This window comes from Ceratotherium simum, chromosome X, assembly GCF_057802395.1.
Source record: "Ceratotherium simum simum isolate JZ-2026a chromosome X, ASM5780239v1, whole genome shotgun sequence".
In the NCBI taxonomy this organism is placed as follows: Eukaryota; Metazoa; Chordata; class Mammalia; order Perissodactyla; family Rhinocerotidae; genus Ceratotherium; species Ceratotherium simum.
The window spans coordinates 41,299,783-41,325,692 of record NC_141940.1 but is presented as its reverse complement, the minus strand read 5'-3'; the positions used below and the strand labels follow the sequence as shown (position 1 = coordinate 41,325,692).

At 36.3% G+C, this 25,910-nt stretch overlaps 1 protein-coding gene across 15 annotated transcripts in view; it reads left to right on the top strand.

The window, feature by feature from the left end:
* Positions 1–22,161: 22,161 nt before the first annotated feature.
* Positions 22,162–25,910, top strand: part of PWWP3B (PWWP domain containing 3B) — a 29,253-nt gene continuing 25,504 nt past the window's right edge. For 14 of the 15 annotated variants that reach the window (XM_087426918.1, XM_087426919.1, XM_087426915.1 and 11 more), the window contains exons 1-2: positions 22,162–22,282; positions 24,847–25,036. The gene's annotated coding sequence lies outside the window, so the exon portion shown is untranslated. The remainder of the gene's footprint in view (positions 22,283–24,846; positions 25,037–25,910) is intronic. The other variant, XM_087426906.1, reaches the window with a different exon arrangement.

Sequence of the window (25,910 nt, the reverse complement as noted above, 5' to 3'; positions counted from 1 at the left end):
TAGGCAATCTCCCCCTGGCAGAGAAAAGAATTACGTAAAATGATTAAAGGGAACAATACCTACAGCTCAAACAGAACAAGGAATATTTTGTGTTCCCACCAGATAGAGTGGAAACCCTCATAATTCACAGGCATTGGTAAAAATATTCAGAGGGCTTTGCCTCTGTAGTGGGGCAAAATTAACCCTAGACTACAGGCTACTTTGATTCCAACTAGTAAAGCTTAAAAACAGGACCGGAAAGAATCAAGCTAATTGCATGAACAATAACCACATTCTAGAACAAGGCATAAGAATATTTATAGGAATATAAGAATATTGGGCACCTAATAAGGTAAATTTATCAGTGTTTGGCATCCAGTGAAAAATTCCAGTCATGCAAAGAAGGAGGAACATATGATTCAAGTGAGGAGAGACATATAATTGACCCTGAAATTTTAGTGATGATAGAATTGGTAGACAAGTACATTAAAAGAATTTTTATAATTGCATTCTATATGTGCCAAAGACTGAGGATACAATTGAATGTGTTAAGTAGAGCCATAGATGATATATAAAAAGACCCAAATCCAACTTCTGTAGATGAAAAATACAGCTTCTGAGATGGGAAGTAAAATGGATGGTATTAACAGCAGATTAGACACTACAAAAGAAAAGATTAGTGACCTTGAAGACCAGAGCAATAGAACTATCTAAAATGAATGAAGAGAGAAAAATGGGGGAAAGAGAGGGTTCATGAGATGTGAGATGACTTCAAGTGGCATAATATGGGTTTAATTGGAGTCCTTAAAAGAGAGGGAAGGGAAGAAATTATTTGAAGTCATATTTGAAGTAATAATTGCCTCAGAATTTTCCAAATCTGATGAAAATAATAAATCCACATAACAATGAACTCAAAGCATGTTAACCATGACAAAAACTACAGCAAGTCATGTCATAAACAAATTGCTTAAAACTAGCGATAGAGAACATTATTAAAACATGAGAAAAAGTGTATGATGTACAAAGTAATAAGAAAGTGATGATATCAGATTTATCTTTGAAAACCATGCAAGTTAGATGACAATAGAGCTACATCTTTAAATTAATGAAAGAAAAATAAATTTAACCTAGACATATAACTCAGTGAAGTATCTTTTAAAAGCAAATGTGAAATAAACAGGTTTTCAGATTTACAAAGTTGAAAGTAGTCATTACTAGCAGAATTCTGCTACAAGATATGTTACAGGAAGTCCTTCAGGGAGAAGGAATATGATTCCAGATGGAAATCTGGATCTACACAAAGCAATAAAGTGTACGAAATGGTAATTATATTAGTAAATAATTTTTTTCTATTATAAGTGTCTTAAAAATTGATTGTTTTAAAAAATAAGATATTTGGCATTTTACAATATATTTTTTTTAATTTTTTGTTTATTGCTGTAACATTGGTTTATGACATTGTAAAAATTTCAGGTGTACATCATTGTACTTCTATTTCTGCATAGATTACATCATGTTCACCACCAAAATACTAATTACAACCCATCACCACACACATGTACCAAATTATCCCTTTCACCCTCCTCCCTCCCCCAAAGCTTCTGCAAAGCAAAGGAAACCATCAACAAAACGAAAAGACAACCTAACAATTGGGAGAAGATATTTGCAAACCATACTTCTGATAAGGGCTTGATCTCCAAAAATATAAAGAGCTCATGCATCTCAACAACAAAAAAACTACCAACCCAATTAAAAAATGGGCAAAAGACCTGAACAAACATTTCTCCAAAGAAGATATACAGATGGCCAACAGACACATGAAAAGATGTTCAAAATCACTAACTATCAGGGAAATGCAAATCAAAACTACAAAGAGATATCACCTCACGCCCGTCAGAATGGCTATAATTAACAAGACAGGAAACAACATGTGTTGGAGAGGATGTGGAGAGAAGGGAACTCTCATACACTGCTGGTGGGAGTGCAAACTGGTGCAGCCACTATGGAAAACAGTATGGAGATTCCTCAAAAAATCAAGGATAGAACTACCATATGATCCAGCTATTCCACTGTTGGGTATTTATCCAAAGAACTTGAAATACAATATTTATAGTAGTAAAATGTATGACAATAATAGCACAAAGGTTGAGATTGAAGATATAAAAGTATACCGTGATAATGTTCTTAATCCATATATGAAGTGATATAATATAACTTGAAGATACACTGTGGTAAGTTAAAAGTGTGTATTTAAAACCCTAAAGCAATCAATAAATAACACAATAAAGGCTAATAGGTAATAAACTTACAAAGGATATAAAATGGAATCATAAAACATACCCAATTAATTCAAAAGAAGGAAGACAAGGAGAAAAGAAGAACAAAGAACAGAGGGATCAAATAGCAAGATGATAGATTTAAACCCAAGCACATCAATAAGCACATCAAATATAAGTGATCTAAACACTCCGTAGCCAGAGACTGAAAGTTTGGATAAAAAAGTAAGACTCAACTATATGCTGCCCATGAGAAATCCATTGTAAATATAAAGACACACCAAAAAAGTACAAGTGAAAGGATGGAAACAATATACTATGCTAACACTAATCAAGAGAAAAATGGAATGGCTATAAATGATATCAGATGATATAGATTTTAGATCTATGATTGATATCCATCAATCAGAACACTCAATATAGTTAAGGTCTCAGTTCTCCTCAAGTTGATTAATGGATTCACTACAATCCCAATAAGCATACCATCCAGCAGTCTTTGCTGTAGAAATTGACAAGCAGATTCTAAAATTCATATGGAAATGCAAAGAAATTTGAATAGCCCAAATAATTTTGATAAAGCAAGAAGTCAGAAAACATACTTCTTGACTTATTATAAAGGTGTATGAATCAAGATAGTGAAGTGTTAGTGCAAAAATAGACAAATGGAGCAATGGAATAGAAGAGAGAGTCTAGAAGTAAATCACACATACATGGACAATTGATATTTCACAAAAGTGCAAATGGAATTCAGTGAAGAAAGGTTAGTCTTTTCAACAAATGATGCAGGAACAACTGAATATCCACATTTTAAAAAATTGAACTTGGCTCTAAAACTCACACTATGTACAAAAGTTAACTTAGATCATAAAACTAAATATAAAACCTAAAACTATAACACTTTTAGAAGAAAACCTTTGTGGTTTTCAGTTAGGCAAAGATTACTTACATATGACACCAAAGTACAATCCATACGAGAAAAAAATTGATAAATCAGACTTTACCAAAATTTTTAAATTATGATCTTCAAAAAGACACTACTCTAAGAGAATGAAATGACAAGTCAGATACTATGAGAAAATATTTGATAAGAAGACATCTCATAAAGGACTTCTATCCAGAATTGATAAAGAGCTCTGAAAATTAAATAGTAAGAAAACAAACAATCCGATAAAAATGGCCAAAATATTTGAATTAACACTTCGCTAAGGAAGATTTACAGATGACAAATAAGCATATGAAGAATATTCAACATGATTAGCAATTAAGAAAAGGTAAATCAAAACCGCTTCACACATAATAGAGTGGCTTTAAAAACTGTATATACCAGGGGAGAAGTCAAGATGGCGGCATAAGAAGACTCTGAACTCACCTCCTCCTGCGGACACAGGCACTTTACAACTACTCTTGGAAAAATTGCCCCTGAAGGAGAACTGAAAGCTGGATAGGAGGAACTCCTGCAACAAAGGACAATCCTGATTGAGGTGGAAGAGGCAGAAAATCCCTTCTGAAGAGGAAAAACGCTGCCTTCACAAGGCACAGTGTCACACGACCTCCAGGGAGTGGCCCAAAGGTACACAGCCCTCCCTGGAGGAGCAGGGCCCTGAGCCAGGGAGCATCCCCACTGTGGGCATTTTGTGGACACAACACAATCGAGACAAGTGGCATAATATCTGACTTTGCCTTCTACTAAAACATTGGGGAGTACCCCCAGAAAAGCTGGTTCACAAAGAAATTAAAACCGGCTCTTAAAGGGCCCACACGCAAGCTCACCCGTTTCAGAAAGCAACCTAAAATCACCAGAAAGAAAGGTGCACAGTGCTTTGCTGAAAAGAGAGTCACTTGATAGGCCCTGAGTGCATCTCAGTGAGAGGTGAGACCTCTCCAGGGACTGGGACATTGGCAGCGGCTATTGTTGTGGTCTGGTGTGGGCGTGCCAACACAGATGCCATTGGAGTTCTCCCTGGGGCCTGCTAGCCCAGATCTGCCCCACCCACTAGAGCACCGATTTAATCCAGCTCAGCCAGGGCAGGCAGGCCACCCTAGAGACTGGCCCCACCCAACAACAAGCCCTCAGGCAACTTGTGGGCCTGCATAGATTGGTGACTGGATTCTCTGCAGCCTGGCAACTGAGTCGACTTCAGTGGGGCAGGGCGTGCACAAGGAGTGGGTGGAGAGTGTGGGGCAGTGGTGGAGTGTGGGGCTCCCGCCATGGAGAGACTGGGTCCACTTCAGGAGGTCGGGGCACACACATGGGGCAGGACTGTGTTGATGATGTGTGTGGACCTGTGGGTGGCAGGGCTTGTCAGCTGCAGAAGACTTGTGCTTCTCAAAGACCCACATGGGGGGTTTCCACCACCTTCCAAAGCCTGAAACAATGGGTTGCTTCCATGCCTGAGGCCAGCCCCACACAGCTGCAATCCTCAGAGAGCTGACAAGAGACCTAAAGGCTGGAGGCTTATAGCATTTGTAAGGCCCTGAGCCTAACAACCTGCCACACTGGGGGCCTACTCACTTAAAAGAAATGCTGAAACACAAATGTTGTATTAGAACTTGCAGTCAACTGTGCTGGGGCTCCCCACACCTGATAAAGAGACTGAAGGGCCCACAAAAACTACAAGCAGCTGAGCATTACAACAGCTAGCCAGGAGCATAACTCAGCCTCCCAGGGCACCTACAGGGAGAGCAAACAGGCCACAGCAGAAAGACACACATAGCCCACATAGGGGTCACCCGTGGAACATTGAGAACTGAGGGAAGCACGCTGCAGGCCTCCTAAGGCATCACTTATATAAGGTCACCTATCCAAGAGCAGGAGACATAGCTGACCTACCTAATACACAGACAGAAGCACGGGGAAAGAGGCAAAATGAGGAGAAAAAGGAATACATTCCAAGTAAGGGAACAGGACAAAATCCCAGAAAAGGAACTAAGTGAAACAGAAATGGGCAACCAACCTGACAGAGAGTTCAAACTAAGAGTGTTAAGGATGCTCACTGATCTGGGGAGAAGAATAGCTGAACTCAGTGACAATGTCAACAAAGAAATGGAAGATTTAAAAAGAACCAATCAGAAATGAAGAATACAACACTGGAAATGAAAAATTTGCTAGAGGGACTCAAAAGCAGAGTAGAGGATACAGCAGAACGGATCTGCGAGCTGGACAAAAGAGTAGAAGAAATTACCCAAGTTGAACATGTAAAAGAGAAAAGAATTAAAAAGAGTGAGGACAGTCTAAGGGACCTCGGGGACAACATCAAGCGCACTAACATCCATGTTATAGGTGTCCTGGAAGGAGAAGAGTGAGACAAAGGGGCAGAGAGCATATTTCAATAAATAATAGATGAAAACTTCCCTAACCTAAGGAAGGAAGCAGACATCCAGGTGCAGGAAGCACAGAGAGCCCCAAATAAGATAAACCCAAAGAGGCCCACACCAAGACACATCATAATCAAAATGTCTAGAATTAAAGATACAGAGAGAATCCTAAAAGCCGCCAGAGAAAGACAAGTTGCATACAAAGGAAACTCAATAAGGATATCAGTTGACTTAACAGCAGAAACCTTACAGGCTAGAAGAGAGTGGCACGATATATTTAAAGTGCTAAAAGGAAAAAACTTAGCCAAGAATACTCTACCTCGCAAGGTTATCATTCAAAATGGAAGGAGAGATCAAAAATTTCCCAGATAAGCAAAAATTAACCGAGTTTGTCACCAAGAAACCATGCTACAATAAATGTTAAATGGACTCATTTAAGGGGAAAAAAGAAGACCACAAATAGGAAAAATTATCTATTTCCTTGATAAGAGGGTAATGGATACAAATGCACAAAAGAGAGGTTACATATGATATCAAAAACATAAAATGAGGGAGGAGGGGAGTAAGAGTAGAGCTTTCAGACAGAGGTCAAACTAAAGTGACCATCAATTCTGTATAGAAGAAGAAAGGAACAGAGAAGGAGTACTAAAACACTGAGAAAAAAAAAGTTGAAAAATGGCAGTCAGTACATACTTACCAATAGATAATTTAAAGGTCAATGGAGTAAATGCTCCAATTAAAAGGCATAGGGTGGCTGATGGGATATAAAAACAAGACCCATATATATGCTGCATACAAGAGACACACTTCAGACCTAAAGACACTCACAAACTGAAAGTGAAGGGATGGAAAAAGATACTCCACACAAATGGCAATGAAAAGAAAGCTGGGGTGGAAATACTCATATCAGGCAAAATAGACTTTAAAACAAAACTGTAAAAAGAGAAAAAGAAGGGCATTACCTAATGGTCAAGGGAACAATCCAACAAGAGGATATAACACTTGTAAATATCTACGCACCCAATGTAGGTGCACATAAATATATAAAGCAATTATTAACAGACATAAAAAGAGAAATAGACAGTAACACAATAATAGTAGGGGACTTTAACACTCCACTTACACCAACAGATAGATCATCCAAACAGAAGATCAATAAGGAAACATTGGCCTTAAATGACACACTACAACAGATGGACCTAGTAGATATATACAGAGCATTCCATCCAAAAACCGAAGAATACACGTTCTTTTCAAATGCACATGGAACATTCTCCAGGATTGATCACATATTAGGCCACAAAACGAGTCTCCATAAATTTAAGAAGATTGAAATAATAGCAAGCATCATTTCTGACCACAACGTTATGAAACTAGAAATCAACTATGCAAAGAAAATCAGAAAAGCCACAAATACGTGGAGATTAAACAAAATGCTACTGAACAACCATTGGGTCAACGAAGAAATCAAAGGAGAAATCAAAACTACCTGGAGACAAATGAAAAATGAAAATACTACAAGCCAGAATTTATGGGATACAGCAAAAGTGGTTCTGAGAGGGAAGTTTATAGCAATACAGGCCTATCTCAACAAACAAGAAAAATCTCAGATAAACAATCTAACAATGCACCTAAAGGAACTGGAAAAAGAAGAATAAACAAAGCCCCAAATCAGTAGAAGAAGGGAAATAATAAAAATCAGAGCAGAAATAAATGAAATAGAAACCAAAAAAAAAAAAAAAATAGAAAAATTAATAAAACCAAGAGCTGGTTCTTTGAAAAGATCAAGAAAATTGACAAACCTTTAGCTAGACTCACCAAGAAAAAAAAAGAGAAGGCACAAATAAGTAAAATCAGAAATGAAAGAGGAGAGGTTACAACAGACACCTCAGAAATACAAAAGATTATGAGAGAATACTATGAAAAGCTATATGCCAACAAATTCGACAATCTGGAAGAAATGGATAAATTCTTAGAATCATTCAGCCTTCCAAAACTGGATCAAGAAGAAATAGCGAATTTGAATAGACCAATCACCAGTAAGGAGATCGAAACAGTAATCACAAACCTTCCCAAAAATAAAAGTCCAGGACCAGACGGCTTCCCTGGTGAATTCTACCAAACATTCAAAGAAGACTTAATACCTATCCTTCTCAAACTCTTCCAAAAAATTGAGAAGTGGGGGAAGCTCCCTAACTCATTCTACGAAGCCGACATTACCCTGATACCAAAACCAGACAAGGACAACACAGAAAAAGAAAATTACAGGCCAATATCACTGATGAACATCAACGCAAAAATCCTCAACAAAATACTAGAAAATCACATACAACAATACATTAAAAAGATTATACACCATGATCAAGTGAGATTTATTCCAGGGATGCAGGGATGGTTCAACATTCATAAATCAATCAACGTAATACACCACATTAATAAAATGAAGAATCATAATCACATGATCATCTCAATAGATGCAGAGAAAGCATTTGACAAGATACAGCACCCATTTATGATAAAAACTAAATAAAATGGGTATAGAAGGAACGTACCTCAACATAATAAAGGACATATATGACAAACCCACGGCTAATATCATCCTCAATGGTGAAAAACTGAAAGCTATCGCTGTAATAACAAGAACCAGACAAGGATGCCCACTCTCACCATTCCTATTTAACATAGTACTGGAAGTCCTAGCCAGAACAATCAGGCAAGAAAAAGAAATAAAAGGGATCCAAATTGGAAAGGAAGAAGTGAAACTCTCACTATTTGCAGATGACATGATTTTATATATAGAAAACCCTAAAGAATCCACCAGAAAACTTTTACAAGTAATAAACGAATACGGTAAAGTTGCAGGATACAAAATCAACATACAAAAATCACTTGCATTTCTATACACTAACAATGAATAGCAGAAAGAGAAATTGAGAATACAATCCCATTTACAATTGCAACTAAAAGAATAAAATACCTAGGAATAAACTTAACCGAAGAGGTGAAAGATCTGTACACCGAAAACTATAAAACATTGCTGAAAGAAATTGAAGAAGACACAGAGAAATGGAAAGATATTCCGTGCTCTTGGATTGGAAGAATTAACATAGTTAACATGTCCATGCTTCCTAAAGCAATCTAAAGAGTCAATGCAATCCCTATCAAAGTTCCAACAACATTTTTCACAGAAATAGAACAAAGAATCCTAAAATTTATATGGAACAAGAACAGACCCTGAATAGCTAAAGGAATGCTGAGAAAAAAGAACAAAGCTGGAGGTATCACACTCCCTGATTTCAAAATATACTACAAAGCTACAGTAACCAAAACGGCACAAAAACAGACACACAGATCAATGGAATAGAATCGAAAGCCCAGAAATAAACCCACACATCTATGGACAGCTAATCTTTGACAAAGGAGCCAAGAACATACAATGGGGAAAAGAAAGTCTCTTCAACAAATGGTGTTGGGAAAACTGGATAGCCATATGCAAAAAAATGAAAGTAGACCCTTACCTTACACCATACACAAAAATTAACTCAAAATGGATTAAATACTTGAATATAAGACCTGAAATTATGAAACTTCTAGAAGAAAACATAGGCAGTATGCTCGTCGACATCAGTCTTAGCAACATGTCTTCAAGCACCATGTCTGACTGGGCAAGAGAAACAATAAAAAAATAAACAAATGGGACTACATCAAACTAAAAAGCTTCTGCACAGCAAAGGAAACCATCAACAAAAGGAAAAGACAACCTAACAATTGGGAGAAGATATTTGCAAACCATACGTCTGATAAGGGGTTAATCTCCAAAATATATAAAGAACTCATGCATCTCAACAACAAAAAAACTACCCACCCAATTAAAAAACGGGCAAAAGACCTGAACAAACATTTCTCCAGAGAAGATATACAGATGGCCAACAGACACATGAAAAGATGTTCAACATAATTAACTATCAGGGAAATGCAAATCAAAACTATAACCAGATATCACCTCACGCCCATCAGAATGGCTATAATTAACAAGACAGGAAGCAATATGTGTTGGAGAGGATGTGGAGAGAAGGGAACTCTCATACACTGCTGGTGGGAGTGAAAACTGGTGCAACCACTATGGAAAACAGTATGGAGATTCCTCAAAAAACTTAAGAATAGAACTACCATATGATCCAGCTATTCCACTGCTGGGTATTTATCCAAAGAACTTGAAAACACGAATGCCTCAAGATACATGCACCCCTGTGTTCATTGCAGCGTTATTCACAATAGCCAAGACTTGGAAGCAACCTAAGTGCCCATCAAGGGACGAATGGATAAAGAAGCTGTGGTATATATACACAATGGAATACTACTCAGCCATAAGAAAAGATGAAATCCAGCCATTTGTGACAACATGGATGGACATTGAGGGTATTATGCAAAGTGAAATGAGTCAGAGGGAGAAGGTCAAATACCGTATGATTTCCCTCATTAAGCAGTAGATAATAACAAGGACAGACAAACACATAGAGACAGCGATTGAATTGGTGGTTACCAGAGGGGCAGCAGGGAGGGAGGAGGGCAAAAGGGATAATTCGCCACATGTGTGTAGTGATGGGTTGTAATTAGTATTTGGGTGGTGAACATGATGTAATCTATGCAGAAATAGAAGTATAATGAAGTACACCTGAAATTTATACAATGTTATAAACCAATGTTATTGCAATAAACAATAAATGAAAAAAAAAACTGTATATACCAAGGGTTGGTGAAGATGTGGAGATCTGAACTCTCATGTACTGCTGATGGGATAGTAAAATAGTACAGCCACTTTGGAAAACAGTTTGGTAGTTTCTTAAAATGTTAAACATATGCCTACCATATGATCTAGCATTCCAGACCTAAGTATCTACTCAAAAGAAAAAAAAAAGCATCTGTCCATACAGACTTGTACATGAATATTCTTAGCAGCATTATATGTAATAGCCAAAAACTGGAAACGATCCAAATATCCATCAGTAATGAATAAATGGACAAATCAATAAATAAATTGTTGTATATCTATTCAGTGGAATACTAACCAACAATAAAATTAACAGTAACAAAAAGGAATAAACTGATGATACATACAAGGATAAATCTCAAAATAATTATTCTGAGTAAAAGAAGATGATAAAAAAGATTGCTTCTGTATAAGTGCATGTATATAAAATTCTAGAGAAAACAAACAAATCTATAGTGACAGAGAGCAGCTCAGTGGTTGACTGAGGATAGGGACTGAATGGGGAAGGGATGTAACAAATGGAACATGATAAATATGTTCGTCATATTGATTGTGGTGATAATTTCATCATTGTATACATAAAACTTTAAATATGTGTAATTTAATTGAGAGAAAATATTTGCAAACCATATATCTGATAAGGGGTTAATCCCAAAAATATATAAAGAACTCATACTTCTCAACAACAAAAAAACTAAGAACCCAATTAAAAAATGGGCAAAAGACTTGAGCAGACGTTTCTCCAAAGAAGATTTACAGATGGCCAACAGGCACATGAAAAGATGTTCAACATCATTAACTATCAGGGAAATGCAAATCAAAACTATAATGAGATATCACCTCATGCACATCAGAATGGCTATAATTAACAAGACAGGAAACAAGTTTTGGAGAGGATGTGGCAAGAAGGGAACTCGAATGCACTGCTGGTGGGAGTGCACACTGGTGCAGCCACTATGGAAAACAGTATGGAGATTCCTCAAAAAATTAAGGATAGAACTACCATATGATCCAGCTATTCCACTGCTGAGTGTTTATCCAAAAAACAAGAAAACATCAATGCGTAAAGATACATGCACCCCTCTGTTCATTGCAGCATTATTCACAATAGCCAAGACTTGGAAGCAACCTAAGTGCCCATCAAGGGAGGAATGGATGAAGAAGATGTGGTATATATACACAATGGAATACTACTCAGCCATAAGAAGAGATGAAATCCAGCCATTTGTGACAACATGGATGGACACTGAGGGTATTATGCTAAGTGAAATAAGTCAGAGGGAGAAGGTCAAATACCATAGGATCTCACTCATAAGTAGTAGATAAAAACAACAACAAACAAACACATAAAAACAGAGATTGGATTGGTCATTAACAGAGGGCAAGGGGGGAGGGAGGATAGTGAAAGGGATAATTAGGCATGTGTGTGTGGTGATGGATTGTAATTACTATTTGGGTGGTGAACATGAGAATATGATGTAATCTATGCAGAAATAGAAGTATAATGATGTACACCTGAAATTTATACAATGTTATAAACCAATGTTACCACAATAAAATAAATAAATATGTGTAATTTACTGTTTTATACCTCCATAAAACTGTTTAAAGAAAAGCAGCTTACGAAACATTAAGTAAGATGGTCTATGCATTAGATATTACAATATGTAATTGCTAAAAAGAATGAGTTGGTATATACAGTGATATGGAAACATGTCATGTTATGTTAAAAAAAAAAGCAAAATGTAGAATAGCATGTATCCCATGGCCCCATGTTTAAAGCAAAATACATGTGTGTGAACAATATGTAAAAAATCTGGAAAATATATGCCAATAATTACTAAAATATATCTGAGTCGGCAGGTAGGAGGTGGGGGTTGTAGAGATACAGGACCAAGTCAACTTCTATATCATACAATTCTCTGCTCTTCAAACTTTCTTTAAAAATACGCATTATATTTGCTGTCAGAAAAATGAGATAAAATTTTAGAAACATAGTGAGTATCTTGTTAAAGTTATCTTTTAAATGATGAAAAAGTATTTTTGATATGAAACTGTTTAAATATATTTTTGAATAAAATAATCCTAGTTTCAAATAGTATTCACATATATATGTGTGAAAATTTATGGATAAAACTACAAACATTAACAGTGAGTATCTCTGGTGTGTTATACTGTCTTCCTTATACATCTTCTTGTATTTTTGCATTTTCACATTTTCTATAAGCATACGTAATTATTTTACAGAAAAATATTGGCAATAAAGAGATTATAATCCTATTGTATCTGGTCCTCTCAGCTCCCTTTCCTGTCCTTCTATATTAACGGGGGACGGAAATCCATAGACTACTTTTCCCAGATTCCCTGTCCGGCTTGGTATCTATTAGGTTATGTCAATGGGAGGCACTGTTAGATTGGAAGGTGGGAGAAAGACAGTAGCCATTGTTTTTCTTTCCTTCCCTTCCCTTCCCTAGCCTTCCTTTCTCTTCTCTTCCCTTCCCTTCCCTTCCCTTGCCTTCCCTTCCCTTCTTTTCCCTTCCTTTCCCTTCGCTTCCCTGGCACAAATCCTGCAACTGCAGCAGCAGGAGTGGAGAGGTGGACTCCACAGCAGGAGCATGAATCCCTCAGTGGAAGTGTAGTCCCCTTGGTTCCTGCTCAGGCAGAAGGGTCCCAACTGTGGTGGTAAGTCACAGATGCTCTGGCAGCCTAGACAGTAGTGTGCTCCTGGCTTTGGCCCTAACAGTGGCAGTGGGAGTTCCAGCCACTTGTAACACAGCACTTGTAGGCTCTGATCCCTGAAGCTTCAGGGCACTCAAGGGCTTGGCTCTGATGACAAAAGTGGCAGGTGACTTTGAGCATGTGAGCTTCTGTAACATCAGTGTTGCTCTCTCTCACAAACATGAGTACAGACACACATACTTACACCTTAAAATAAATTAACAATAATGAGAATATGTTGGTCTTGGGGTGTCATGATGGTACTTTTATAGTTCTTTTCTTTCAAGTATATTCCATGCATGAGGCCTCCTCTATATGATCCCCACTTTTTTCTTTTCTTTCTTGTATCTCTCTTGCATTTTCATTGACAAGATTTCTTTAATATAAGACATTCCTTTTCTGATTCTCCTTCTTTGTTCTGTCCTTATCTAGTATCTTCAAATATTGCCCATTCAAAACAAGTTTTCAAGCCCCCTTTGAGTTTTAGGAGAAAAAGACAAGGGCACCAAAAATGAAAGCAATTAGTAATCCTAAAACAAGAATCTAATTAAAAGCATTGGTTTAGTAGACAACCAGGAACTAAACACAGACCAATGACCCAAGGATTTTTCCAGAGCATAGAGAATCCATGCCAGATTTCTCATCTATATTCACATACATTAAGGGACCATGTGTATCTTCAGCTCTGTAGTTCATTTTGAGCTTCATTTTCCCTTTCTCCTATTCTTACTCCTGTTCTTCGTTAGCATCTTGAGACACACCTGGGTATGTTAGTGCTGAACACTTCTAATCATTGTAACTTTGTTTATATGGCTTCACATATGGTAGTGGTAGTCTTCTCTACTTACACTATTTTTTCAGAAGTTTCTTGGAAATTCTCAGATGTTTTCACTTCATGTGAACTACAGTATTTATTGTTTTGATTACTTCTATCAACTCAAGTGGTAGGTATTAAAATTACTCATATTTTATACTTAATGTACTCAGAAAACTGAGGTACATAGAAGTTAAGGAACTCACTTAAGTTCACATGACTAAGTGACAGAGCTGGGAAATAAATTCATATCTATCAGACTACCTGTCATATTGAGAATATCAAATATGAAACCATCCCGGCATACACCTCCCTGAGAATTTATAAAGGCTAAACAGTGGGGCTTGTGAACAGTCTCTTATCTATAGTCTCACTAGAAAATGATGATGACTTCTATTCAAAATACATACAGGAATAATTCTGGTCCAGCCTGGTCCTTCTTTTAAGGGTCCCCTAGAGAATAAGATGGCACTTTCTTGCTTTAGAGTCCTCAAGAAAGATCACAAAGGGTCCTGCTCTTTGCTTGTTAATTCTAGGAAAAGCTGTGTCACACTGCAACTCTAACCCATGATCTCAGAGTATGGCAAGAGATGGTTGTGATTTTTTTAATTACCTGTGCACCGTGATAATGTAGTTGTCAGGTCTTCAGCAACCTTACTTAGATTTTTAAAAAATCTTACTATAATACCACCCTGAGTGGTCTACCTCATAGTGTCATTAGCCATTGAAAGTGTGTAGATTTTAGTATCGACTCAGGAACACAAAATCCCCAAATGTGGCAAACTCAAACTTGTATCCATGTGGGCCACGTGTCAGAGGGTTCTCTGTGGGAGCTCATTTCTCCACACTGGAGGTGATTTTCCCTCACCACCCTGTTCTCTGACATTTGGCCAGAGATTTCTCAGCTCCCTTTGGCCCTGGCAGTGACTCACTGACTAGTTTGCCTTTCTCTGTATGTGAGAGCTAAACCCCAGTAAATTCTTTTCTTCTGCTCTTGCATTTAAAGTGACTGAGCCAGTATGCATTCCTACGGCCATACTGTTTGTTTATAGCCAGTGCTGGATACTGGTCAAGGCCTATGCCCTAGGAATTGTTACGTGCTTTGTATATTATCTAATAAAAACTTGCTTTAGATAAATTTATCTCTAACGTGTCAAATTTTATTCTCACTGGTAAAGGAACCATCAAGATAACAAAAACATTTAAAAGAGAGTATGTCAGGTCAGAAAGGGTATTGAAAGGGAATGGTTACAAATTTCAGGACTAGGAATGCTTACATAAACAAGTAAGTTTTTATAGTAATTAAAGTTTCCTTTCCCAAAGTCTTAAACACATAATGTCCTTGCCAGTTGTTACAAAGGAAGCTCATGGCAGCATGGTACTTGCTGACTATCAGTCAGAAGATAAAAAACAGTACACTTAAGTAGCAAACGTTCGGAGTATATCTGTTTGAGATTGGGATTAAGTTTTCATCTCCCAGCAATAGTGCGTAATAGGGACATCTATCAGGAAAGCATGAAACAAAGTCAACAGAAGCAGAGCAACAAATAACAAGATAGTGCCAGTGATTTTTTTCAAGCTGAAGCAAAGATGCAGAATATATAGTTTTCCCGTTTCTTAGTTTGGGGACAATTTTTTTTCTTTGACCATCACTCCTTTTGGTTTCCTCCTCCAAAAAGCAATAATCCTTCTTACTTTAACTTACTGTTTGATTAATTGTTTTTTACAATTTTTGAATATAGCAAAATTAGGCATAGTCTTACTTTATACACTGTTACTACAATCATGATTATCCGCAAGGTTTGTACTTATATTTATATTATTCTTTTAATTCAGTTTCCAACATTTATGAGAAATTTCCAAATTAAATTTTAAAGTAAATTAATCTTAATGGTAACAAATTAATTTTGTCTATGAAGCTGGGCTTTCGGAGTGTGTTCTTTTTCTACATACCCTGATATATCTACATAAGTGCATCAAGAGTGTTACTAAACATACACACGCCTCCTTATTGTATAGTTAACAGCTTTCATGGAAGGAAACTACCAAGGCCTGATAACTTTTGTTTGAAGATTGTGAAAGGAATCCAAGGTTCTGTTCTAAATGGTCCCTATTACTTCAGAAATGCCCTTTACCATTTTTATGAACTTATCCAATGCTAGAGACCAAGGACCAAGAAATTCACCTCCATTTGTAATACCTCATACTGTGCAGCAATCCCACATTTTCAGAGGTCTCCCCAAATTTCCAAGGTTCCTGACCTGCCAGAAAAGAGATATTCTTCTTTTTCGTGTGTGAGGAAGGTTAGCCCTGAGCTAACATCCTTGCCCATCTTCCTCTACTTTATATGGGATGCCGCCACAGCATGGCTTGACAAGAGGTGCATTGGTCCGCGCCCAGGATCTGAACCTGTGAACCCCGGGCAGCTGAAGAGGAGCGCGTGAACTTAACTGCTATGCCACCGGGCCAGCGCCCCCCCAAAATAGATATTCTTTGCTACCTGTGAGGCAGGGACTCTTTGGGTAACAGAGCAAGTGCCAGCCAATTTCCTGAGAGGTCTTTTTAGGCATTATCAAGTATAATCCTTGTTCCTTAATGGTAGACTTGTCAATTTTGATTAGGTGATTTTACCTTCAAATGTGACATTTCTGGTGTAGTTACAGTTACAAATTTGATTTGATCTCTGGTGAACTACAATATTGTTTCAATTACTTTCGTCATCTCTAGAAATAGATATTAAGATTACACACATTTTATAGATGAAGAAGTTGAGACGCTTATTTAAGATTACACAACTAATAAGCAGCAGAGCTGAGAAATAAATTCATATCTGTCACAATGTCTGTCATATTGAAAATAGCAAACATGTAACCATCTTGCCATAGGCCTCCCTGGCAACATATAAAGGCTAAACAGTGGACCTGTTGAGCAGCCTCCTATATATCTAGAATCATCATCTTTAAGTTTTTTTATTCCCCTGAAAAGTCATATTTACAGTCTGTTTTTCATTAGAATATAATAATATAAACACGTGGGAAATTTTATGTGTTTCCAAATTCTCATAGGCTATACTCTATACTGTAACATTGTGAAGAATTTAATCTGCTGCATCCTAAAATTTGATGACAAGAGCTACACCATAATATTCTTTCCATGGGTTTTTTTGGGATCATGTGAATTTCATATGACTTAAAGAATGAGATATTTCTGTTACCCTGTGATTTTGTGACTTAGAATAATAAAGGAGGAAGAAGAGAAGAAAAAGAAGAAAGAGAAAAACTTTGTGTTATAAGCCTTATTCACGATAGCTAAGTCTTGGAAGCAACCTAAGTGCCCATCAAGGGACGAATGGATAAAGAAGCTGTGGTATATATACACAATGGAATACTACTCAGCCATAAGAAACGACGAAATCCAGCCATTTGTGACAACATGGATGGACATTGAGGGTATAATGCAAAGTGAAATAAGTCAGAGGGAGAAGGTCAAATACCGTATGATTTCCTTCATTAAGTAGTAGATAATAACAACAATAAACAAACACATAGGGACAGAGATTGGATTGGTGGTTACCAGAGGGGGAGGGGGGAGGGAGGAGGGTGAAAGTGATAATTCGGTACATGTGTGTGGTGATGGGTTGTAATTAGTATTTTGGTGGTGAACATGATGTAGTCCATGCAGAAATAGAAGTACAATGATGTACACCTGAAATTTTTGCAATGTTATAAACCAATGTTACTGCAATAAACAAGGAAAGAATTATTAAAAAAAAAAAAAAGACTCTCTGAATAAAGCATATCAAGCGCAATACCTAAAACATCCCAACACAAACAATCACAATTAGACTTCTCTCATTTATTTCTCTCAGTCCTTCCTTAGTCACATGTAACTAATTCTTGTTCCATTTTTCTTGGATCAGCAGTCTACATCTTGAAGTCCTCTGCTTCTGGGCTGATATAGTCCTGGAAATTTTGAATCTCCCATCCTTTATACAATCCATTTCAGTGTGGCTCTAAGGCTAACATTCTTGGAACTTTCTTCCATTATACCCAATCATTGATCTGTGACAGGGACCCTTAAGTTCACGTGTCTGTGAGAGAGAGATATAAGACTGACAGGCTTGGGTTAATTTATTAGAGTGATTGAATACATCAGAATAGAAGCATGGATTCCCCTACTGGGTAAAATACATAAATATACGGGCCTAACCATGACTTTTTCTTAAAGACTTAGCTAATGTTTGTCAAAAGTAAATGTAAGAACATTTTACGGATTGTGATTGACAAGTTTTTAGGACTTTTAAAACCTTCGCATAAAGTGTAGACCACAATCATCACTAATAAACAAGGAATAATAACCTGGGAATGAAATCTTATATATCAGTTTGTAAAAAGTTATTGAGTCAGCCCGTGCACATGAATAAGAGCATGCTTCTGTATATCCTGAAAAAACAGTAACTGAAACATATTTATATCAATAATACTTTTGCTATACAAAATTAACCTGGGAGCTGATTTTCTCTTTTTCATTTGACAGTTTTTCTATAATGTGTGTCTGAAAAAAACAGTAGTTCTTGTAACACTGTGGCTCCAATTTCAAAATACAGAGCATAGTAAATACACTTAAGTCGATTTTTCTTCCCTCCTTTTATTAGGTGAGGGAATAAGCCTTTAGTATTATCTTCTAATCATCTGGAAACTGCCAAAGATAATTTGGATGTAAGAGACACCTTGACAGTTTTATTACTCTAAATTTAGGGTTGGATTTGAGGGAAGAAAATACCACAAGGGGCTATTAGGAGAAACTGGCTGCTCAATTAAAATTAGAACATAGGGACCGAAGAACAAGAAACAGTTTTATCCCGGGCTACATCATTAACCAGAGTGACAATACAGCATTTAAAATAAACATAGAAGAAAGAAGCACAACAATAAGTAAAAATTTTAGCTCTTCCTGAAGTGAGGAATGTATGAGTACGATAAGAGGCAGTATAAAAAGAGGATGCAAGCTAACTATTTTGAATTGAAAATATAAATACAGGTGAGGCGTATTAAATCTTTTTGTGATCTGAATAGAATATATGAATAATAAATAATAAGTCCATATGATTTCATTGTGAGGGTAGATTGTATATTCTAAGATCTAAGATTCTAAGATTGTATGTAACTAAGATTTCATTTTAGTTATTTAATCCTCTTCTTTCTGTTATTCCTAGGTTGCTCTTATTTAAGTTAATGTGCCATTATATGTATATATTTAAACATATGGACCCAGATACACACAAGTAAATACATATTATAGAAAGATTTAAACTTGAGCTTTAAAATATAATTAACCTTTCAGCATATTATAAGGTGATGCATATAAAATATTGATTTTACCACTTTAATTTGAACTTTATAAGAAGTAAATACTTTTATATGTAAGACTCTAAATAAAAATTATTGCATTGCTACTCAGTATGTTTCATGCTCTGTGTTTATGGATTCCAATTTTCTTAGGAATTTTTCAGGTATCCAAAAAAGATTCACTCATTATTTTCAAGGTCTCAAAGTCAATTAAAGAACTTAGAAATTCAATTCAGGTTGACATTAAAGAAAAATAAAATCATTGTTGGCATTAAAATTTTGGCTTTCTAAAATTACAGGGAAAACCTATATTATAATATAGTCCAAATGACTAAATGTCTGCCCACATATTTTGTAGCATTGATTGAAGTTGGCAAGAACCATCCTTTGGTAAAAACTTGGCTTACTACAAATCAGTTTCTCGTATTATCTTAAACATTTAATGGGAGTGATGGTAGCTTCTCTGAGCAGTGAAATCAGTATATAGGCAATCTCCGAAGTTCAAATTAATTAATCTTTTTAGGACATTATAATCCCAAACCATGCAAATGAAGGAGAAGACAAGTGGAAGGACTATCTGGGCTGTGAGTTCCATAAAGCAGAGACCTCCACATATTTTTTTATTATCACTACTGTAAGAATTTGTTGACACCTCCCATAGTTCGTATTTTTATAAAGTATATAATATACTACAGTACAAATAATTTATGATGAGCATTTAAAAATATTGATAAATAGAAGCTTATAAAATAAATCAAAATGAAAAAAAAATTTGAATTTTGAATATTTCCTTCCTACACCCCACTGGTTGTTCTTATATGTGCTCTGGAGTATACATAGCTCTCTATGGAGATCGTTTCTCTACTACCAATTTAGACATGCCACTCTGCTCCTGGAAGCCCTAAATGTTCTCTGTTAACCTCTATAATGTTGAACTTTAGGAGGTAATGGCAAACATTTCCCAAAACATTAGTTCCAATTTACACTCCAGCAGTGTATGAACCTTTTAGATGCTCTTCATCCTCACCAACACTTGGTATACTCAATTATTTCTTTTTTGCAATGTTTATTTTCTATATTCCACTGGTTTCTTTTTAAAACATTTTTAATACAAAGGAAAATTAAAATAATATCAGTAACCATTAAAGAGTAATCCTTAGAGTAGAACCTTTTTGTTCTGAACAGCAAAGCTTCTCAAGGTCTTACGATTGTAAAGAACAAAGTTTATCAATTCTCTGTTCTCAATGTTGCTATGTTTCAATGAACAATGTTTTGTAGTATTATGTCCTTGATGAACAGCAGAACTGATTCCACAATTTTGCAGAGATTCTCATGAACAGAAACTGTTTTTATAGAGTTGCAGTATTGAGAAGCTTTGGTTTTTGAAATTATATCAGAGTCCTAGAGAGAATGTGCTATTAGAAATCATGTCAGACACCACAAGACCAAAATAAGTAGACTTTAATCTGGGAGAAATCAAAATTCTTTGTATGTTAAAAAAAAGCCTCAGTGGGGCCGGCCCCATGGTGTAGCGGTTAAGTGCGTGCGCGCTCTGCTGCTGGCGGCCCAGGTTCGGATCCCGGGCGCGCACCGACGCACCGCTTGTCAGGCCATGCTGTGGCGGCGTCCCATATAAAGTGGAGGAAGATGGGCACGGATGTTAGCTCAGGGCCAGTCTTCCTCAGCAAAAAGAGGAGGATTGGCATGGATGTTAGCTCAGGGCTGATCTTCCTCACACACACACAAAAAAGCCTCAGGAAGAGCTGACCAGCATTTTCTCCCACTTCTGTGTTAGAGTTAACAAAATTTTCTTGCTTGCCCAGTAATGTATTTCTATCCATTTTTGCATCATTATATGTTTTGAAGTTAATGTGTATATAAAAGTTTACAAGTGTCAAATCTTGAAAACGATGAACAAATTGCAATAAAACAAATGGAATAGCAGATGAAACCAAAATGTCAGCTTTATTAAGAGGAGAAAGTGAATTGCCGGGTATTGCTCATTTTGAGAGTAAAATGGGACTCTCAAATGGAACTAACAAAATCCCGGATTTAAACAAACTATTGCTCAGCCTAGAGGCCTGTCTAGTCTAGAAGAAGCAGAGAGAGCCTTCAACTTGCACTACTTGAGCTTTCTTCACAGAGGAGTAAATATCAGGAGCAGGAAAGAACGTTGTGAATTGTCTGCTTGTGTCTTTTGCCCCGTTCCTTACTCTCTTGTTCATTTCTTTCTTACTGAAATATAAGAACTAGTTTAGGGATATTTTTGTTTGTCTAATCATAATGCATTGAAAAGCAGTTCTAAATTTGTGGTTGATTTTTGACTGTGGCTTACTATGATTTTACTATTGAAACATATATTTTTTCAATTTCAGTATAGTCAGATTTTGGTTGACGATTTTTCTTTAGAAATGACCCTAAGGAAGGAAGTGTTAGGAGACCTGAGTGAAAGCAGAGACATATTATGTCCCAGGCTCAGATTCAAAATTGTAAAGAATTAATTCTACCTAAAATAAAGTATTAATTCACTACAATCCCAATCAAGACACTTAGCATGCTTTTTTTGTGGAGCCTGACTATCAGGTCTTAAATTAAACAGAGATAAAGTATCATAGAAGGCCTGAAAAATATATGTAAGGAATATTTTAACTGCATCTTTATTACATGAAAAAGAAATTTGTTACCTCTTTTTCTTTTCTTTTTCTTTTGTTTTGAGGAAATCACCTACCATAGGGATTTGAATGGAAATTGAACAGACATATGTTGCCATTACACTTTAAAGTTCTTTAAAAGGAACATTTCCTTCCTTCAACAGTATTTCGGTTTAAGTTGGTGATTCTCCTCCCTCTACACGAGGGAAGGACCTCCTGCTTTCCCCATCACAGGGAGGGGGCGGAGTATTCTCTAAAAGCTTGGAAGCGAGCTGTGCCTGGCTAGTCTTGGGGGAGGAGCCGCATTACACACAGACTTGGAGGCTTCCGCTGAAGAGAAGAAGCTTGGAGGTAATGGCTGTCGTAAAAGCTAGTTATTTTCGGAGATTTCTGGAGACTTTGAAGTAAAGGTGAGAAAAGAAGGGACTGCCGCTTTGGAGTAGTGGGAAAGGAGTGTCGTTTTATGACAGTCGTTTCCATGAGGGAATTAATGTCTGGATTTTGTATACCTCCAGATATTTTAAAAGTCCACATTTTAAAAGTGGGGGATGTGGTGATCAGATTACACCTGCGGAAAAAATACTTCATGAGGTTGAAAAGCTAACTTTTGAATAGGGCATTTTATGTTTCAATCAAAAAGCAGTGGTAACAGAAATAAATGATGAAACAAAACTGGAGAAGTTAATCTTCTTTATTTTGAAAAATAATTGTGATAATTCCAAATGAAAAATGAAGTTGTTAGCTGGAGATATTGGATTTTTATACTACTTTGGTTGTGTTGATTGTATTTCTAACAAATCTTACTGTTTTGGTGGAGTTTGTGTAGTAATAATTTGAAGTATTCTATAACTGTGCAGATTTAAGTACTGAGAATTAGAAGTTTGGTTATTTGTCAGGGAATATTCAGTGTCTTAAAAGAATGGCTTTTTTATGGATGTGCAAAGGACGATCTTTGTCTACATCTCTACCTATCTATCAAAAGAATGATATATTCCTATTTGTGCTGTAATATGAAAAATATATGAAAGATCATAAACTAAAAAATAATAGACATATATTAATATAATAAAACACCGCAAACAATATATCTAGTAATAAAGAATGTCTAAATAATAAAGAGGACATTTTCCACTTCTTTCTTCCACATTTCACTTAGCATGTAGTACCTACGTCAGCATAAAAATAACTGAAAGGAGAATTTAAAAACATGAGGAAAAAACTACCTTCCCCAAAATGTGTAAACATATATAAACATGGAAAGATGTTCAAATATGTGGGTGAATAAATATAATTTCAAATAGTATATTCTAATATATATATGATGAAGGAAAAAAATCAAAGGGATTAAACTCAATTGTAAGCAGGGAACAACTCAGGGATTGGAGTACTGATGGTGAGTATTTTCTTCTTTAGATTTTATGTACCTTTATATTTTTTTGGAAACACATATTGGAGCTGAAAGGAACAATCTATTTGGTTATAAACTTTTAAATAGATACCCACACACACTCCACTGTCTTTAGCTGCAGGTGGATTTTTCTGTGGATTTGAGAAGGCTGGTTATCTGGTTGCTTGTGCTATTCTTGCAATTCAAATATTTAAGCTAAAGTCTGGACTTTGGTTCAAGCAGAAGGTATTTATTTGTATTTTTATGTACTCTTGAGAAAGAATTCAAAGAATGTTTAAAACATATTATGGAACAGTCACACAGGGTAGTGCATCCATAATGTTGAATACTATGCAGTTGTAAAAAGAATAGGCTAATACAGTTAGCTAAATGCAATGATAAGAAAAGATGTCCAAGGTATATTTTAAAAATAGGCAAAATGAAGAATGGTCTGTATCATATTTGTGACATATATGCAAGAAAAATCTGGACGTATACATGCTACTTTATTAGTTGGGCATATAAGTGTAGTTAGAGAGACAGAACATTTCAACCTTCTATATATTACATTTCTCCATTTTTAAAATCTTATTTTGAAAAGAGTAAGCTTCAATAATTTTCATTATGAGAAAATGATATAAAATTTTAGAAATATTGAAAAGTCTTGTAAAAGTAATTTACAAAAAGATGATGTAGAAAATATTTATTGATGAGGAAAGATGTTCAGATATATTATTGGGAGGGATAAAGGTCTCATTTCGTTTATAAAGATCTGTAGGAAAAATCTAGAAACATATAGAGCAAACCATTATATTTTAACCATTATTGTGGGATTTGCTTTCTTTGAAAAATCAAAAGATGAAGAAAGATATACAATATGCATGAGAGATAGTATAATAACAAAAACAAACTTTAAAATGAGGAATTATGATCCCATTTTTGTCTAAGGCAAGCGCACAACTCTTAAATTAAGGATGAAAAAATCTAGAAGCCTGAGAAGGCTACTAGTGTCTGGATGGCTGTAGTTCACACCCTGGCCACTAAGGACCTGGATGTCTGCAGTTCTGGTTCTAGTCACAAGATGGCGTTTGCCAGGTGTCCTAAATTTTCTCCAGGCACCATTTTTATGAAGTGGACAAACAAAGCAATGAAATTTAGTTTGTATTAGGAGATTACGAGACAGCATGTAGAATGTGATGGCAGTTCTGTTGAAAAATTACACATGTATAACAGAAAAAAAATCCACAGGATGACTGATGTGAGAATTCAAACAGAAAACTAAAAGAAGCTACACAGATTTGGCCTATAGAAGACACAGGGCAATTGTTATTTCCCTTCTTTCCTGTCCCCAAATCATACTTTTCACGAGAGGGATAGTTTTAGCTGAACTAAATAACATAACTGTATCACAGAAAGCATTTAGAATAATAATAACAAAAAGGAAAATAAACATGGCATCTACATCACAGATGAGATTTCATTTCGTTCCTGTGTTTCATAATGACGTGCCTGCTAACGTTTGGATGGGGAAGTTTCTTTACGCCTTTTCCATTAAATTGGTTTGATTCTTTATCTCCTTTTGGACAGCCTAGGTTAATATCAGAGATGCACATGACCTTGAGAATCTGCATGTGATACCAGTTGAGCCTCAGAAAGGCAGTGCGACCACAGAAGCGTCGAGCAGGGAGAAAGTTCTGCTGGACAAGCAGTTGGAGTGAGTGAGAATCAAAACAACTGGAACACAGGGCCAGACACTCCACAGTCCACGTGACACTGGGTAAGGCTCTTCCCATTTCGAGTTAAAAATATGTTGAGAACTTGGGGTATAATTCATTTTGCTTTCTACTCTGCAGTCATAGCATTTTAAATTAAAATCCACATTTCCTATTAAAATCATGTTAGGTTGAGAACTTGAGGTACAATTCATTTTGCTGCTTGTTCTGCAGCCATAAGGTTGTAATTAAAAGTCACAGTTTCTAGTTTGGGGGAAAAAAAACTCATATATTAAACCACTATGAAGAAATCGTGCAAGAGGCTATTCAGGTGTCTGCCTGAGGTTCCAGCCAGTGGCCGACTCTCCAATCCTTGACAGCTATGCTAGGTTGTCATCACCACTACTAGATAACATAGTTACAAAGATTTCTTAAGACCTGTTTAAGGTCTTACGACCTTCCTTACATAGATATCTGTATACTCTCTTGAATAATATTTTGTAGTAGTTTAACACATTTAAATCTTTCCCAACAACCATCACAAATCTCCGACTCCTAAAGTCATGGTCTTAATGACGTTGTTGGTGCTGAACCCTACTATCTGTGTCCATGAGATTTTTGGTTGCTTTGGACAGACAGGGCACTACTGGCAGCTTAAGAAACGTTCAAGCCCAGCACTCCTTCATGATAACCCAGTGAAGTCCAAAAGGCCCAAATTATCCAGGAACACAAATAACGTCCCTGACACCACCAAAGTCCCTCCCACACACATTCCCTTCCTATAGTATAATAGAAATGGTAAAGATAGGATATGGGGTTTGTGTTATCGTAATACTTCTCTGTTTTTGTTCCCCTCCCCCGAAATGTGTTCCATGTCTCTGAAGTCCTCTGTCTGATACTCACTGTTTATTCTTCTGATTTGTATCTTGTCTCCATTCT